The sequence below is a fragment of the Cottoperca gobio genome, chromosome 16, assembly GCF_900634415.1.
Source record: "Cottoperca gobio chromosome 16, fCotGob3.1, whole genome shotgun sequence".
In the NCBI taxonomy this organism is placed as follows: Eukaryota; Metazoa; Chordata; class Actinopteri; order Perciformes; family Bovichtidae; genus Cottoperca; species Cottoperca gobio.
The window spans coordinates 17,039,949-17,059,494 of NC_041370.1; the positions used below are offsets into that span (position 1 = coordinate 17,039,949).

The following is a 19,546-nucleotide window of genomic DNA, read 5'->3' on the forward strand; positions in this document are numbered from 1 at the left end:
AAAGCCTGTGTGTGCATGTGTGTGAGTGTAACACGATGGATTCAGGAGAGGGTTTGAGGGAGCAGTCTGGCCTCCTAAAAAGGACATTCCCATACAACATAACTGCTTTTTCACTTACGTTTTCAAGGGAAACGTATTTTCTCCCCAATGGGTAACGTTGTGAATTGAAACAAAACTCCACATGTGTAATACACACATGTTCTTTAAATCCTCACAAAATCATTTCAAGACATTTTATAATTTCATAAAACTATTTGGATATACAGTTCTTCAGAATGACTTTGTAAATGCGTCTGTGATGTTTCATTGCTTCACAAGAGTGTATGGCTGTGTTGGCTATATCTCTTAATTATTGCCTTGGTAATAACTTTGCTAATCTGAATGGTAGGTTCAATGTTGTACTTCACAACACATTGTATTACAGTCAGTCCCCAGAAGTGCCTGAAAAGACTCATTCAGAAGACTCCTATCAAAGGATACATTACATCAGATAGCTCTTCATATTAAACAGTAGTGTTAGACATATTTCATATTCCTCTCATCTCATGTGCACAAACCCAAGCAGCAGAAACACAAGTATCACACTGACATTAAATCCTGTGCAGTGCTGGAATGGAAAATTAAAAGTGCACAAAGTGTGTGCTGTGCTGTAAAGAGTCCACGGTTTAGTTTTATTTTAGTACGAGGGCAAACAACGATATACGTATGTGTGATACTGTATATGTCTGCGTGTGTGTTTCGTTGTGTGAATACTTTGTTACACAAAAAGCTTTCAAGATTGGGAGGGATATGTAATCAGTGATTCAGAATAAGGAGAGCAGCTCCAGTGAAGGAGTGTGGAATATTTTACCTTCTCTCTTCGTCAGCAGGGGTTTCCTTTGGCAGAGTGTCCAATACATAGAGTAGCACAGTGTGTCTTCCCACACAGGGCAACTGGCTTTGAATGTAATCTTTTACATTCGCACACAAGCTTGTGCATTTCTTTCAAGCGACAACATCAAAGGCGTACAGCCGTATGTACCAGCTGTGGAACCTGCCATTGATCTTAGAGTCATCTTTCTAAAGACTTACGTCACTGAGATCTTCAAGGCCATCTTGCTACAGACCGGGGTAAACTATAGTTTCACTGCTTTCCAAAACAGACCATATTGATAGGTTATTTTTTATCAAAGGACAACAGCTTAGAACAACAACCAGGTGCACATATGAACATTGGAACAGGTTTTGGTGGCTGTAATCATTCCTCCTGTTCAAACTGGCATTTAAAAGATTCCTTCCTAATGCCTCACATTAGCTTCAGATAAACGTTAGGATATATTTTTTCGCAAAACGACAACTGCAAATATTGTCCCTCATCACTTATATTGGAAGCTCATTAGGGAGGGATCTTTGACGTCCAGTATGAACAGGAGGATTACAGCCACCTATCCTTTACTTCCAACGAAGCTTTAGCAACATGTCTACATGCTCTACTGATAGAAATGGCAAACTTTTCTAAAGTTAAAGGATAAAGTTATGGTTTTATTTTGCAAACTTTACTTGGTTGAGAGCATGGTGTGTGTGACCTTCTCATTATCATCAGAACATACAGACATATCTGACAGAACTGTGAGCTTTCTGTTAAGGAAATCAAGATATATTCTAGTTTCCGAAGGCTCGAACAATTGCCTCATGAGACCGTGTTTGTACCCAGTGACAAACTGCAGTACAGTGGTTAGATTCAGTAAACAACAGCCTAATGAATAAGACCTGGGTTGACGAACAAGAAATGTATATTCTCAGTTGCTATGAGAGACCTTTACAATAACAACGAGAATTTTAAAGGCACTATAAAATGTGAATACCCAGGAGAAGACACAGCAGTATAAAGCTAACAAGGCTAGAGCTCATAAATGTACCGTAGCACATCCAAGTTACAGTAGATCATTGGAGAAACTGAAACACATCCATCCCAGTGTCACACAGCTTAAAGTTACAGGTCTCTGAGTTTCTATCGTTCAAACAAATTAGCTCCAGAGCACACCTGAGGCTATGCTGCGCTGTTCTCTACACTCTTACTGTGGCTGTGGACTTTGTCAATAGCAAGATATCTCATCCAGACACAAAGTATAAAAATGTTTCAGTCTGCAGTTGCTCTTTGTGCAGCAGAATTTGCTTTGGATGACCATGTGAGGCACCACTGACTGAATCCTGTTTGGAAGCCATAATAAAACAAGATTTAATGGTAAAACAGAAGATTTCCTATTCCTGTTGTCAATGTGGTTACAAGCTAATTCCATCCAAAGACAATACGTCTTAAACAAAATCTCACAGTGGTTTTCCCAATTTCAGCAAAAAGCGGGTCAGCTGTTTTGTTGCCACGCCACATTTTCCGTTCAGTTTGCGGTTGCTGTAACAAGGGCATGCCACAACCTCTCCTCCTCTGCTCTCGTTGCTGATTAAATACATGTCTGTGCCCGCCTGAAAATCCTTAGTTTTCTTTGTGTCATTTATATTGTCTGAATCTGGGGAAATCAAGAGTGAGATGGGTACAAAATCAACAGGGGCGGGTTATTGAAATCACATTACACTTCACCACACCATCTCCTGGCACAGTTGGCTGCAAAACATTTATTTGCACAAGTACTTCTGGGATATGAACTAAAGCGCTTTGGAGTACCTACATGTGAATGAACTCTGCTTGACTTTGCTCAAAGTTGCCATTTGCAAAGTTACTTTGCGGAGATCTCTCACGCTGCATGTTGCAAATGACGCACCTCTCTCTCTCTCTCTCTATCTGGCCGTCTATTTGTCTCTCTGTCTCTTTGTCTCTCTCTCTCTCTCTGTAACATCTGTCACAAACTGGAAACAGCTTCACACCAACTGTGCCCCTCCCTGACTGTGTAGCCTGCCTGCCAGCCAGTCAGCTTGTGTTTTCAGCCCCATTAAACCTCATTGCTGCATCATTATAGTAGGTCTGCACCTCTTAGCATGCTACTTCCTGGTTACCCTGCAATGCAACGACACCTGCTGAAGAGCTAGAGGGTAAAGAGAGGGCAATGCAATGGTTAAATACCTGTGAAAAACACCTGCTGGGTCTGTATGCTAGATGGATGGATATGAGGTGAGACGGTACTTGAATGTCATTTCTTTGCAATCTGGCGTTGCATCTCAAATAGCAACACTTCACATCAGAGATGGCACGTCAACAACCCTGAACAGGAATGAGCGGGTATTGAAAATTGATGGATGGAAAGATGAGAAAGAATTAAGTAAAGACATAGACAGAGAAATGCTGCAACTAGCAGAGCACTTGCATAAAGAGGCAGTATATGATTATGGAAATGAGACTTTCTATTCATTACATGTTGACTCCTTCCTCTTACCTTTCAAACTTGTTTTACACATAATCCTGCTCATTTCCTTTTTTTAATCCATCTATTCTTTCTCCTTCAGGCCACCTCATCTTTATCCTTAACTTCCTCCTTGCTCATGCTCCCCCACCTCCTGTCATTTCTTATTTTCCCTACTTGCTATTCGCCCCTCCTCTTCCTCAGATTAAACCCTAATCTCCTCTTCCTTGCTGTCTAAAATGCTATGTGAATGCCTAATTAATATTTAAAGAGGAGAGTTTCCCTTTCCGTGTTCTTTTCCCTCTTCTATATCTTCCATTTCCCTCTTCATCTTCAGTCCCCTTCATCCCTCACTGCAACCCGTTTCTATCGCCGCATTTCTGCCTTCCTCCATCTTCCTCTTCCTCAAGCCAAGATCTAATCTTTCATAATGATTGTCAGGGTGTCTAAACGCTTTCTAACGGCTTAATCAATACTTAATGAACATACCATAAATACTTTATGAACCCTAAACCCTGAAATCCCCGGGGTTTCATTAGCCATAGAGATGTACACTTTTCTCCATCTTCATGATGACTGGAGGCTCAGTAAAGTCAACACTAGATACTGATTAGCTCATCATTTATTCTCTGGTCAGTTCATATGGTATTACTTTGGGCATGGTGTTTGGCTACTGCTGCTTCTGATATGCATGTGTTTGCTCTTGTGTAGTAGGAAGCGTTATATTAGTCAGCTGTACATATGATGTATGCACCCACATGGCTCTGCTTTTTTGCTGATGTAATTACAGTATATTTTCTGTCTGCTTCATGGCTGTTGTTCGGGTTATTAACCTCTATATGCAAACATGATCAGAATTCCTAAAGCACTGCTGCGTGTTTAAGCCACCTATATGTCACTGCAATGTAAACCCATGACAGAGCACAGTCACTTGAGCGTGATATTCTTCTTCAAAAGGACATCAGACGTAAGTCCGCACGTCAGTTTTTTGTCACCACATATAGAAGACATGCTGATCAAATGAAATGGATTGTTGAAAGTAATCGGGCCATTATTGAGAGTGACACTTGGTTGAGTAAAGTTTTTCTGAACCCTCTATTGTTTCTTTTAGAAGCAGCACCACGATTAGGACAGGTGATGTTAACACAAACTGAAATGATATACACAGTGATGTCATTTACAGAAACACTGCAGTTAAACCGTCTGACTTGTCCACGTGTGGAAGGCTTTTTCTACAAAGGCTGTACTAAAAGACGCCTGAGGTATCGCCTCGGCGAGAAAAAATATGCCATTGGAATTAGAAATCGCGATTAGCCTATGGCTAGACACTTTAGAGAATTTCACAATACTAATGATTCCTTATTGCATTGAACACACTTTAGTTAGGGGGGGAAGACAGAATAAGGAAATTTAACCAAAGAGAAGCTTTTTGGATCCAAGCGATTTAAGCAAACTGGGGTTAGAGGCTTTCCAAGTGATGGCATACTTATGAAAATATTCAGAAGCAGAAAAGCTGTTTCCCACTCGGTGACTCTAGTGGCTGTGAAGTGGCAAAGAAAGCACAACTATTCAAAGAAATGGCATCACACTTGACTAAGTGAGAGACTGACTATGTTTCAATGTTTAATTCAATTTCATGACGGGCAGAACGTTTTTCCTCCCTCTGCCTTCCAACACTGCCTGCGTCTTCACACTCTGCATGACTCATTTAAAGCAATAAGAGAAGCCTTTCTAGATAATGGGGACTACACAGACACAGTTCTCATATTTTTGTCACACGTGCAGTTATTACACAATTCATCCACTTATTCTCATCATTGTTTCTCCAGCCCTCAATTTTTGTATTAATTGTTTTGCTTTTGCATTGCTCTCTACTGTCCTCTCTTTCTCATTGAAATTTTAACATGGCTATCTCTCTTACTCATACCATCTTTTCCTTTTTTTCCCCCGCTCACACTGTCTCTACTGTGTGTATTAAAAGGCCAGTAATTCATCACAGAGTCAGAGCAGAGTGCACTCCCTGCTGCACACCAGTGTGCAGGCTGCTTGTCTGCCAGCCGTTCAGAGCTAGAATCAATCACCCAAACCTGAGACACTACCATCAGAGAGGGTCAGACGGAGATAGAAGAGAGAGCGAGAGAGACAGAGAGAAAGCTAGAGGGAGGGAGAAAGGCTAGAGGTGCACATATAGAGAGATTGAAAAACCCTGGGCGGATTAAATAAACATTTCCTGGGCTGAATGCAGATCAAAATGCACCATGAGATGATCAGAGTCAATTCCCCTCGAGTGTGATTTGAAGGAAAAGATAGTAGATGGATGGATGCCTGGATAGACTAAACAACATCCTGGCGTGATAATGTTACGTCTGTCGTGGTTTTTTTTTGTTGTTGATGTAGCTGTTTATTCTTCAGACCGACCACACAAACACAACTTGTGAGTGTGGGCCTGATTCCTACCAGCTGAGCAGAAGTGGTGTCATTTCCTGTGGTTATCTGGTTGTTGTTACTTCTTTATGGCTCGGTCCTAGGCTTTTTTCTGCCAAAAAACCCAAATGTGGAATTTTGACTCATTGGAAACCTTATTATCTTGCGGGGATCCACCAGAAACAGGCCTGTGATCCATTTGGGGTTTAAGATTTCAATTTTGGCTGACTGCTAAAATTTCTCAGCGGCCACTGTGGGAAGAAAATCGTGAAAAATACATTTTTGAGATATACTATGAAATACAAAACACATGCCTATGCACATAGACCCCAAAATAGGTTCCTTAAAATCAGACTCAAGGCACAGCTATGAAACATAAAACCCATGTACAAGGATTACACACACAGATGCCTACACAAAACCGGCACAATGCCTTAAAAACATACTCAGCGTGTACAGTACACCCCCCTCTCTTTAGCTCTCTTTCTCTACTCTCTGTTGTACTGAATGCTGTAATCAGGACTAATGGGACTCAGCTGTTGGCCAGTCTAATTACCTGGAATGCAGACGAATGATCTGGGACACAGGCCTACACACACACACACACCCACACACCCACACACACACACACACACACACACACACAACATACAGTCAAGAGCCTTTCATAGTCTTGTATTTTTCTTTCATGCACCTGCCACTCAAAGAAGAGTGTGTTTATGTAGTGTGAGTCAGCATGCGCTTGTTTGCATGTGGTGTGAGTTTCTGTGCTGACAGAATAAACAGAAAGTGTGTGTGTACATGAATGCATACATTTGTCAAAGATCAGGAAAAATTTCCATTCCTTCTCCAAGTCAGGAAGTCCCACAGTGACCCGCCTGGCAGAGAAAAGCATGTTGCTGAATGTACACAAAAAACTCTCCGCCCTTTATTTCTCTGTTTTTTTATGAACTGAATACTTGTAGTTATTTTCAACCTGGGCCATATTTTCTCATCACTTTCACTCTTGCTGTTTACTTCTAACCAAATTCTCACTCGTTTGACAAAGACAAACTCTTAAGCGAGTGCTTTAAGAAGATGGGGTGTATGGATTTTAAAACAATCACTTAGAGCCAAAGCAAAAGTGAAATAACCTTGAGTGGAAAATTCTAAATCATTTCTATTAAGAGATACTTTTTAAACATCTTTTCTGTGGCAAAGCTATGAGAGAGCAGAATGTCAATCGCTTTAAAACTCAGATCAAGAACTTCTACATTTTAGAGTCCAGATAGGGTTGATTGAAATGCTGTACAGAATATGAAACGCTCAACAACAACACAGACTTCCTGTGTCTCAAGATAATAAAAGTGCATCCCATCCCACAGATCCCACAGATCCAATGTGCGCGTAATAAAGAACAACAGAAATAAACATTGACTAGACTTGAATGTTAGTGAAAACAGTGAGATTTTGAAACACTATCGGACAAATGTGTCTTAGTGTCATACGAGGCTATTGTGAGGCTGATGTCGTAGTGTCTGTCTGAAAAGAGAGCAGGCTTCAGGGAAATCCTCGCTCTAAATGATTAATGGAGCCTGGAACCAAAGAGGGGAGTAGTCTCTGACTCTGCAGGTACACACCCTGTTGACGTACACACATGCACACAAACAGACATAAAGAAATTATAATAATACACACAGGGATAAACAGAGGTGTCACACTGGGTGGAGATAATCAAGGTAGGAGAAAGAGAAGCGTGGAAATTAAATAGATAAGAAGAGGAAGTGAGAAAGAGAGGGAACTGATAAACACAACAGAAAGATTGATTTGTCAAATGTAATGGCAGCATACAGATGCAGTATACTGTATATAATGTATATTATACAGTGCAGGGGTCTTCAACGTTTTTCAACGCCAAGGATCCCCAAACTGCTGTAGCATGGAGCAAGGACCCCTACTGCTGCGGTATTGAAACGAGGGGGGAGCTGTCGGAGTTCTGTGCGATTTGCTTTATCTACAAACAATTTTGCGACCCCCCCTGCAGTACCTCCTGATATAGTGTACTATTCTCAAGTTAAATCCAATGAATTGTTTAAAAGTGGATAGTGATTTGAAGAAGAAGGGAGTCGATCACATCTGCTTTATTAGACAGTATCTTGTGACGGGGGTAGAGCGAGAATGAGAAGTGGTCAGCTGGTCAAGACCCTGGTCAAGACTCAAACCCTGCAATCTTGGGTGCAAGGTCTGCAGCCGACACTGTGACCCTGCACTACCTACTAACAGATTCAAAGCTAGATCTGCTCCTAAAAGGACTCACATAGTACCTCCTCTATTTCCCCGCTCGCTCTTCTTCTTCTTCTTTCACCAAATTGCTCCTTGATTGTCTGTCTGTATCAGAGCATTTCATTAGAAAAATGTAATAAACCAGAAGGCCTGCTGGATTGCTGGATTATCATTGAGGAAGCACTTTCATGGATAAGGAAAGAGAAAATTAATAAACTTATTGAATGCAGGTTTCTTTCTTTCTGTTTCTGGCTTCTTTTTTTCCCGTGCTAATGGCATGTGGCTTGTCCTCAGACATATTATTGGGAAATGAGGTTAAGAGCCACAGCCAGAGAGAAAACAAATTAAAGGGAAACTGCAAAATTAAAAGAAGTTCTCAAAAAGTGCAGAGGAGGAGTGAGTTTGTGCTCTTGGCACTGCAGTGATTAAAACATAAAGAGATGGCTAACACACAAGAATCACATTGGCTCAGAGGGAAGAAAGACGATTCTGAGCAAAGTTCCCATTGTGTCGTTTTACAGACACGGTGAGATGAGTAGGGGGAACATTTGTATAGGATAATTACATTAAAAAAAAAGATTACAATTTCATCCCAGTCTTGGTGATGACTGCAGAAAAACCACCATGCATCTGTTGTGTCGTGCATTTACACATTTGTTGAAACAATTCCTCTTGAGATCAAGCAAACAAAAGTCAATGCTTGAGAGTAAATGAGGGGCTTTAAGGCAATGGCTTCAACCTTGTTTTCACCTTAATTGCACTGCACTAAAAGTCTAAGTCTGAGACTGTCATATCATCCAAGGGCATATAACACTTGCAGCACTCATAAAAGTAACACAAGCTGGTTGACTTGCAGTATTATGGGGAGTTAAGCTGTCCATGTCCACCCACACCTTCTGCTGGCCCCGGCTATAAAGTCCTGGAGGAGAGGAATACTGGGTTACACTTCCATAAAATACCTATTTCATCAACTCTGCTGTTCTCACTACATCTGTCACGTTGCAATCCAGCCATCAAGGTCAAATATGTGTATGTGGGTGAGTATGTGTGAGTGAATTTGTGTGTTGTAAAACATCAAGTATGACCTGAGTGCAATCAAAATAAAGGCAATACGTTATTTCCCCTGCTCACATTTTCCTAGTGACTCCGGGGCTTTAAACCAGAGAACGGCTCCAATATGCATCTCTCATGTGTTATTCAATCATTCCAAGTGGCTACTAAAGCTTTATTTACCTTTAACACCATTGTTCGTGTTCTTCTTGTTGCTGTTTTCATCATTCAACACATCCTGTTCTAGGGATTTGTTAGATTTAGCAATGTATCGATTTAACAGCAGCAGCTACATGTACAGTATACTTGGTTGATTTCCACACAGTGTAATATGAGTGACTGAGCAGCGGAGTCAGGGTTAGTGCAAAAGTGTGCACACGTGTGCGTGTTGTGTGTGTGTGTGTGTTGTGTGCGCTTACACCTGACACTATGCTTTTGTCCCGCGGACCCGAAGCTCGAAAGCCGTGGCCTGTTGCCATGGTTATCTCTATTTGAAACTGGAGGGATTAACCTCCAGGGGGATGGCTTGGGAGATGAAGAGAGAAAGAGTTAGAGAGAGAGAGACTACTGGCAAGAAGAATATAATGATAGAACTAGATAAAGAAGAACCAACAATAATAGATGGATAGAAAAAAAAGGAAGTATATCCAAACACAAAAACCAGTACGTTTTTATTCCCTTAAATTGTGCTTTGGTTTGGACGACAGAAACCACTTGCAGTGGATTTTAAAACTAAATATTGGGATTCTCTCATTGAGATGTTGCTTTTCCATTTGCTGTTTCCTATAAAAAAAAAAACAGCAAAATGTAGCGGCTGCGTCACGCTCTCAGTTCAGCAAAGGACCCTGATTCTCAAATTGAAGGGTGTTAGTTTGAACCCGAGCCCTCCGGTTGAAGAACAGTCTCTGTGCTTCAGACGACACATTCAAAGCAACGTGTAGCAACATGTAAGGGAATTAATTTAATATGCTGGCAGAAAATAAAAGCATGTAAACTGTACCAGCTTTTCATCAGAAGGTGGGTTTTTGAAGATACACGTTCTTTGCAGTATACGCAGGCTCTCTGAAGACGTGCTTGTGTTGTGCGTGTTGCTGTACTGCTCAGATGTGAGCACAGAGATTTTAGATGTTGGGATGAGGGCACAGTGGGGCCAGCTGACAGCTTGGCAGACCAAGGTTATTTACTTTTAGAAAGGGAAAACCAGCCTGAGTCAGCAAATACTAAAGGGCAGCCACACACACATACACACACACACACACACACACACACACACACACACACACACACACACACACACACACACACACATGCAAAGACACATGCACAGACATCAACATCTAACTATTTCATATCTGGTAAGTGCTCACACAGATTTCCCACACACACACACACACACACACACACACACACACACACACACACACACACACACACACACACACACACACACACACACACCACAGAGAGGTTAAGTATGCTCATTGCTGGAACACCATTGAGAAAACAGCAGCCTAATTACCATCATATCCTTCACCAAGGACACCTCATGACAGCACACTCACATTCATCTCTTCATTTTACCTGTACAACCACATCCTCCCCCCTTACAAAGCCATTAGGCTCCAACAAGGGTTCTTAAACCCTTCCAGCCCAAATTGAGCAGCATTAGTGTCCTCCTGAGAAAGAGCCTCGTTAAAGCTCTGTCATATGAGCACCCACCACAAACCGGCCTGTGTTCTGTTTCGGCTCCCAGCAGTGCCATAACCCCACATTTTATTTATATAACGTCTGATAACCAAGCACCGACCACTAACCAGTCACCCAATTAATAATGACCTTATCACTAGCACACACACTTGCACATTCACACATACACACAAAGAGAATAGAAGCAGCAATTACATATGATTTACTATAATAGCATGCATAGGACCATGGACCCGAGCACCTCTACATTTAACATTCATAGGAGAAGTAAGGATTTTTTTCCCACTCGCCGGACCATGGCTGCTAATGTCCAATTTGTCCTCTCTAGTCAGAATGTGCAAGTTCCTGAAAAAGGACTGCCAGTGGCAGTCAATTGGATCTTCTAAGCTCTTGCCATAATCATTTTATTTTTTTAGCTGCAGCAGGAAGCTAAAACCATAATTACGTATTATACAGAATTATTTCTGTATTTTTTTCCCTTCTAAAGAAAGTCTTGTTGCATCCTTATCAAGAAATTAAGATTTCATGACCTTGACTTTAAGAGTCTGTTGCTACATTAAGCCAACCTGGCACTTTACAGAACTGATCATACAGTAAGCTATCTTTTATATCCACAGTCAAATAAATTGACATCAAATATCTCAGTTAGAGTATCATCATGCTCGTTGCTTTTCCCTTGAAATTGCAGATTTATGTAAATTAACCAATAGATTAAACAGCAGTTTAATCTATCACTGTTAAATAGATTATTTAAGAAGAAGTATCTAGAGAAAATGGACTGAGGGCCTTATTATTAATCATAATTTAGTTTAAAATGCTGAAAATTTGGGATGCAATAAAACTTTTTACTAAAAATAATATAAATAATAACTAATATTTATTTTGCGTTCATCACATCTGAGCCTGTAAAGTGCTAAAGAATTAGAGACTGACATGGTACATTTACTGTAAGGGGCTCAGTGCAATAACTCTTTGCAGCGATCAAGTAAAATTCAATGATTGAATTAATTTGATTTATTAGTATGGACAGTTGATAATTCTACAATTCTTTGTGGAACAAGGGAAGTGTAATGGATCCAGAAAAGATCAATCAGAATGTAGTCATTTTAATACTGCCTTCATAATTTATGGTTTAACACTGCTATTACTTTTTACAGAAGCTGGCTGGTACAATAGAAACTCCAAACTATCCGGATAAACTTAAAGGATCAGTTCAACCAAATCCCATCAGATATGTTCTCACTCATAGCACAAGTGATATGAAGCCATGCAGGGAGTGTCAGTTTTACTGAAACCTGTTTTAACCTCCCTAACACTGGTTGTGTGTAAAGGCACATTTGAACCAAACAATGTTTGCATGTTCGTGCAACATTTTTCCTTTACTGCTGAATTGCAACGCCTTGCTGTTAAGCTACACAAAGGCTCACCTTTGCCGCAGAGACAAACACATGCATGCAAATATTTCACCAGAGTAAATGTTAAAAGGACCAGCAGGCATTGATGGCGTCTCACTCAACCGTCATCATGATTCCTAGTGCATCCCTGTTTAGATCGACGAAAGACAACTGACCCTGAGGAAACTCAGCGAAGAAACTTTTCAAGGGGAAGAAGTGGAATAGGGATGTGTGATTGAAAGAAAATGAAAGATAGAAGAAAAGAAAGAAAAAAAGAAAGACAAGTGAAGAGGTGGAGTAGACAGGCTGATAGGCACAGCAAGAGAAAAAGCCTCATTGGTTTTCAGTGGGCATGTGCAGACTCAGACGTACTAAAAGGTTACAGCATTTGATTTGTGATATTCTACTCTGAAAGCTCTCTCTCTCTCTTGCTGTCTGGAGGAGCAGTTTGGCTACTGCTGTCCACAAAGTTTGATCGATGGCTGAATTATGCCATCGGATTGTGAATCTAGCCGACTCTGCTGTCTGCCCAATGATAAACAACAAACATGCCTGGCCACCAATAACAATGAGAGATGTGAGGGCCGAGCAGCCAATCAGAAAATAGACTTAATAGTGTCCCCATAAAATAGGGACATTTCAGTCAGCCGCTGCTACTACCATTAATATACTTCATTCATATGTAGTCCACACCCTATTCTTCCTCAAACCCTCCTTTTCTTCTAGCCTTTTATTTTCTTCCTGTACTTCCTCCTTCTCCTTGATCACTCTGCATTCCTCCCTCTCAGAGTTCAAGCTGCCCACTCCATATTCACTCCATCTCTCTCCATCCTCCCTCGCTACAGTTCGGGCTTCCCACACCCGCCCTCCATCAATCTCTGTATGCACCCTCCCTCGCTCCAGCAGCCCACTCAAAGGCTAATTCCACAGAGGGAAAGAATGTGAGGAGAGGCGTTTTATAGTGTTTTCCAGTTATCTCCGTCCTTATAGAGCTGTTCTCAGCCCAGCTCCATCAAACCAAGCACCACCCCCACTCTCCAGCTGCCTACTCTGTTCGTTGCAATATTTCCCTCATTCCTCTTTGTTTTCCATTCTCTCTCGGGTAATGCCCGGGTGAAACTGAATCTGAAGGGTTTCCATCCTGAATGAGGCATTCTCCAGAATGATGCCCCATATAAAACTCATTATCTCATTTTCTTCTCAAATAATGGCTTTTTATCTCCTAGAAAATTACATTCCCATACAATGAGAGTGCATTTTTCAATTATGTTTCTATGGAAACGTGTTTTCTTCTGGGATATGGTTACAGTTTTTAAACACATGGTTGACATTTTTGAACTGAAACAAAACTACTTGATTAGATTTAATGAAACATTGTGTGGGTTAAATTAAGTACAGTAATTACGTAACTTAAGTTTTGAATGTAAGTTAAGTTCAAATAGACGACCTTGACTTTTTTTGTTTTACACCAACAGCGGTATCCTGGGTGAGAGTCCCGTGTTTGTTTCTGCCGCGGGGAGAGATTTATTACATGGCCATCTCTTAGACTTTATTTGATTTGACTTAATTAGCGCTGAGAAAACATGACTGTCTCTGTATAAACAACGTAATATTTTGTCTTTTAATTAACTGTGTTGACTGTGCAGTATTTACTTATGTTTTATTTGTGCATGACCTCATGGCATGACATCATGGCAGCTGCTGGTTTTCTGCTGTAGTGTTTATTCTATGGGTTGGGACCACATTTCCATACTCTCTAAAGAAAGAGAAGGTTCATTAAGCCATAAAATCCCTTAAAGTCTAAAAACATTACGTTTTAAAACATTACGCTTTTACACAGCTTTGGAGCTCCTGGGACATTTCCCTTTAGAGTGCAGCCATCACCACTTAACCACCACCCATTTTTCTTTTTGATGCAGGGAACTGCTGATTTCATAGCGTGTTAATTATGTACATTATTAGATGTTGCTAATACCTGTGATCAACTGATGTAAGGACTCACGATACCTTACCCATGAAAGCAGTTGCACATATTTCCACAAACAACAGGTTGTAGGTAAGGCCTTTTTGAGAAGCACACTTTGGTGCTCAGGACTTGATTCATTTTAAAATGTCAAGCCGCTGTAAACAGTTGATTGAATTAAACAAAAGAGGAACTCAAGAAAACTCAAACTTCATCAACACTAAGAAGGCGTCTCAGTGGGACACTGATTGCAAAGTGATCTCTGGGAAAATTCAACACACTTAGTGACAAAGATGTTGTCAAGCTACAGAAAATGAAAAAACAACACATTGCATACATCCTAATTCAACCCTATTGTGATTTCATCAGCAGTGACCTTATTTGAGTCTGCTAATGTGACTGCCCTTAGTTTGTCTGTCAACCTCCTTTCTTTCTTTTTTTAACTGCACACTGAACACACTGCATAAAGTATTTATGAGTCAGCTTCTAGCTGAATATTACTTATGCTACAGTATATGCCACTCCAGGCTGGATAAACACAACACCTTCTTTCAAAAAACAAACTGATATCCAAGACGATAGCAGACGATAGTCTAAAAACGAATGTATTAAAAATGGATGGATGAAAATTTCACATTGCATTTCTAAATAGCCTGATTGTAATGAAAAGGACATGTCTCATGCTGCTATTGTCCAAGCAGACTTTTATGATGTATGCAAAATGACATATAGCGGTAGGGTTAGGGTAACACGAGTACTTACTTATAAATCACAGGCTTCAGTTTCCTGTTGTCTTTACAAAAACTATGTTGTGTCTCATCCCGCACTGCACGGTGATATTAATCAGAAGCAGAAATTGAATCAGAAATGTGTCTGTTATTACGGTAAGAACCACTAGTAGTCAAAAGACTTAACAGTAAAAGTTCTTGAGTCTGTACTTTGTGTTTACACTGTTTTGTCACACCCTATTAGGCTAATTACTAAGACTTAAATTGTGGCTGTAGCGTTACATCCCTGATTTTTGTCCGAATGCAATCCCTTATGATGGTATACTATACAAGTTATGCAGCAAAATAAAAAAACAGTTAAGTGTCACTAGAAATTACCGCGATTACTGTTATTATGAGAAATATTTTTTTTTCCATTAGCAATGCCACAGAGGCACATTAATCACCTAAACACCCATATTCATCTTCATTTCCTTCTCCATCTCCCTGCCTCTCACACTCTTCCTCGGGATGGGATCCATCTATTCCTTTTCTTCTCTCACTCATCCACTTAACTCCTCCATCTCTCTCCCTCCTTCTAACACACTAACATAAAAAGACACATGCACACGCAGACGCACACACCACCCAGGGCTGGTAATGCAGGGTTAATAAGATTGGAGAGCATCTGATGGTTGTGCACATTCAGGCCAGATTACATTTAATTCGATTGGGTTTCACTCACTAGGCTCCCTCCCACTCCTCTTTTCCTCTCTCCCTTTCTTTTCTCCTTCTCCTCATTGTCCTCCTCCTGCTTTTGTTGGACCAGAGGTGGTCCGGCCCTCACAAAAAGAGGTTCACACAGAGCGTTGCAGCATGTGCACACACATACATTGAGCTTTTTCTTTGGAGGTGCTGTAAATACACATGCACACACACACACGTCCTTGGCCACTCCGCTGTCCTCCACTCCAAACCAAATGTGATTCATTATCTGCATTTTACAATGTCAACTCTGCCTTGAACCAGAAACAAGGATGGAGCACAATGGGGAAGAAAAGTTTGAAAAAATAAATTTGCTAAATATATTTAAAAGAAATGTGATTATAAACAATGTTGCAAACATATATTGCTGTTTGCTCCTGCTGTAGAAAGTGGAACTACGGCAGGGCAGTTGCATACAATACACATTTAATCCTATTGTATAGTGTTAACTAGAAATTGAATACATTTTATTGTGGCAGTCTCATTTGACATGGTATGTCGTTGGGATGTATGTCGTGCAAAGCAAGCTCTTTCCAAACAAAGAAAGCGTGTCATCAACAGTTCTTATGCAATATACTTTTGAATTCTCCTCCAAATGATACAGTGGTCTTGCTACAGTATATTGTTACTTTTGTAATTAAGTCCAGCTGAAATATAGTGAAGTAGGCTACATTTTGCAAAGAAATCAGTATATCTGCAGTGGGTTTTTTTTTTTAACTAGTCCCATCTGTGTACAAATTACAAGGTAATGTGTGAGTGCGGTGGTTTGCCATCACCACATGTTGATCCATCAAAGAGAGAACGCTAACGCTAGCTTGACTTCCTCCTTTGTATACTGTAGGATAGACCTAACAATTTACAAAAGGATTTTGCGGCTTTTGCGACGGCTAAACCTGGACAAATAAGACAAAAAGTAACCGTGTAATTCTCAGAGCAATCGCAAAAAGAGAAATGCCCCCCTAACTGCTCTGCCAAGCAAGTAGCGTTGCAGTGATCCTGTGCTATTCGCACGTTTTTAAGTGAGGTAATATGCATACATTTGGTGCAGAAATTGCCCCCCTTTTCTATGCAAATAAGCCTCTTTGCAAAAACAGTCCAATTTAAAAGAAATCTGCGTTCATAGCCACACACAGTTAGAGGGAAATTATTAGCATCACAGAGTTGGTACTAACGGAAGTGTCACGCCCAGACTTTCTAGCGATCATGGCTGCAGTGATTGTAGCCAGGCGAAGTCAGCATCATGATCCACTCAAAAGATTATTTTTGGGGATGCAATGGCAGTTGTGTGGCAGTCGTGTCATGAAAAATAAATGAATAAAGCTCCCCTACATGTCACTTTTGATAAAACATGGCTATATAAAAGAATAAACAAATATTTCTTCCCTTTCCCTCAACAAAGAAAAGGGCAAATTTCACTCAGATGACAAACTCTATGTGCTTGTTTGCGCCTTAATATAATTAGTGCAATGTATTTTGTGAATCGCACCTTGAGACGGTGCAAATAGCAGTTGCAAGAGCAATTCACTTATGTTAGCAAGCGAGGCTAACTAGCATTTCCTTTCTGAGTAGAAGCTAGTTAATCTAGCTTGTTAGCTTCCACTTTCTGCGTGGAATACAGACATAAGCACTATGGGTGCTGCCAAATGTCGCTGGCTGAGAAAGGCAGGACGAGGGGAAAAGAGCAAGATGAAACGCGTGAAGGAGAAGCGGAAAAAAGAGAATACATAAGAAAAAAAAAAACAAAGGAAACAAAACACAGTTGAACAAACAAGGGGTGAAAGATGGGTGGGAGGAAAAACAGAGGTGAAAAAAAGAAGGTGCACAGACTCGAAGAAGAAGAAGACAAGAGAGTGATAGACAAGCAGAAAGCAGGGTGAGAAAGAGAGAGATGCAAATGTCTTCCTGTCTATGTGTTTTTGTCTCCTCTCATCTTTTTATGTGTCAGTCGGCTCTGCTGTCGTCCTCTTCCCATCACTAACCTCAGCTGTCACACACACACACACGCACACACACAGAATATAGGCATATACAGGGAGAAGCAAGCAAGCACACACACTGGATACATCAGTAAGCCATTTCAAGAGAACATCAAACATCTGGCTTTTATCAGTCACACACGCAAGAAAGAAAGAAAGAAAGAAAGAAAGAAAGAAAGAAAGAAAGAAAGAAAGAAAGAAAGAAGAAGGAAGGACAGCATACAACTGGACTAACCAAAGGGTTTAATCAGGGCTGATAAATGACAGTCATGCAAGAAAGTTCACTTTATGTGTGCGTGTCCTTGCTCTCTTTCTCATCAAACCTTCCTCTCTAAACCCACACAGACTCCCCTCTTCTTTCTCTCTCTATCCTTCACTATCTGTCCTCACTCAACCCTGTAACTAATGACTCTGGAGGAGGCATTGCAGCACCTGCTGCAGACAAACACAGGAGGAGGGAGTGGGACAAAAGAAAAAGAGGAGAGAGGGTGAGGAGGTTGGTGGAGGGGGGGGGGTGATGGAAGGGGGTGGGGGGCGAGATGAAGAGAACAAACTAGGCCAAAAAAAGAGGGAAGGGGAAGTAAAAAAGAAAAAGAAAAGAGAGACAGAGAAGGGGAACGAAAGGCAGGAGGTGCCAAGGACAAAGTGGAGGGGAGAAGAAGAAAGGGAGAGAAGATGGGAGAGAGGTGTGAAGTGTCACTGCCAGTGGTACCATCTCTCTAATTAGCATAGTGACCTTGGTCCTCTGTAACTGTTATTGCATGCACACGCACACACAGGGCTCATATGCATAGCATAGAGTGTGATTTTTTTTTTTTGTGTTAGCATGGTAAAAGTAGCGCCTGATATGAATTTTAATGCCCAGTCATTTACATTGCTACATATTGTTAGCTGGTAGGACCAGTCTCTTGTGGTGTCAATATTTCACATACATTTCACACACACAGAAAGACTTTTTCAGGAAGTCCAGCATGTAATTGGTTTGTGTCGGGGCAGGATTCATGTGCACATGGAAAATACAATGAAAAACAAAGTAAATTCTACGTTGTTCTAGGTAATGGGAGGAGTTTAAGTGGAAGGGTGACATTTAACACTTTAAGTTAAATGAGGATCAGCGTCCAGATACAAAGAGAGAGAGTGAGAATGAGGCAGGGAGAAGGAAAAACTAACTGTAAGTGAGCAGGCAAGAGAGAGGGGGAGTACAGCTGTAGCAGTAATCATCTTTCAGGTCAACAGTAATTACCAAGAAGAGTGAGGAAGTGAGTGTAGGACACACACACACACACACACACACACACACACACACACACACACACACACACACACACACACACACACACACACACACACACACACACACACACACACACACACACACACACACACACACACACACACACACTTCTTTCTTCACATCTCGCCTTGCTGTATTTTCCTCTTGTCTCGTTTATTTCACAAACCAAAACATGCACCTATCACAAAGAAGATGTCAGTGCGAGCTGCAGGGTTTAATGGAAGGTCTCTCACAGTGAATACAATTATATATACACCAACAATCTAATCTGGCTTCATCTGCGCTATAATTAATTCACAGGTAATGTCAGGAAGTTGCTTTAATCATGGTTAACTTTGAGGTTGGCAGTTTCATTTTCAGACCTCTTACACTGTGACTGTGCTGCTTCAAACTCTCCTATTGGTATGTTAAGCTATTTTTTAAATGTTAGCCACTCAGACAGCATATACTGTACGCCCAACTATCTCTCACATGATGTTTAACGCTGCAGGACAGTGCTTGTTTGGCTTTGACGTTAATTCCTTTCTGTCCTGCGTATGTACATTCATGTACATCTGTCGGGATGTATCATTATCACATTTCCCACACAATCACTCTTCGGTGGGGGAGATACAGCTCCCAATGTATTACCCGATCGTGGTCCTGGTCAGACACACTGAGGCCTTAGCGCCG

The 19,546-nt window shown here is 40.9% G+C and overlaps 1 protein-coding gene across 8 annotated transcripts in view; it reads right to left on the reverse strand.

The window, feature by feature from the left end:
• Nucleotides 1–19,546, reverse strand: part of LOC115020821 (RNA-binding motif, single-stranded-interacting protein 3-like) — a 160,160-nt gene that overhangs the window by 34,388 nt on the left and 106,226 nt on the right. The gene's annotated exons all lie outside the window — the stretch shown is intronic.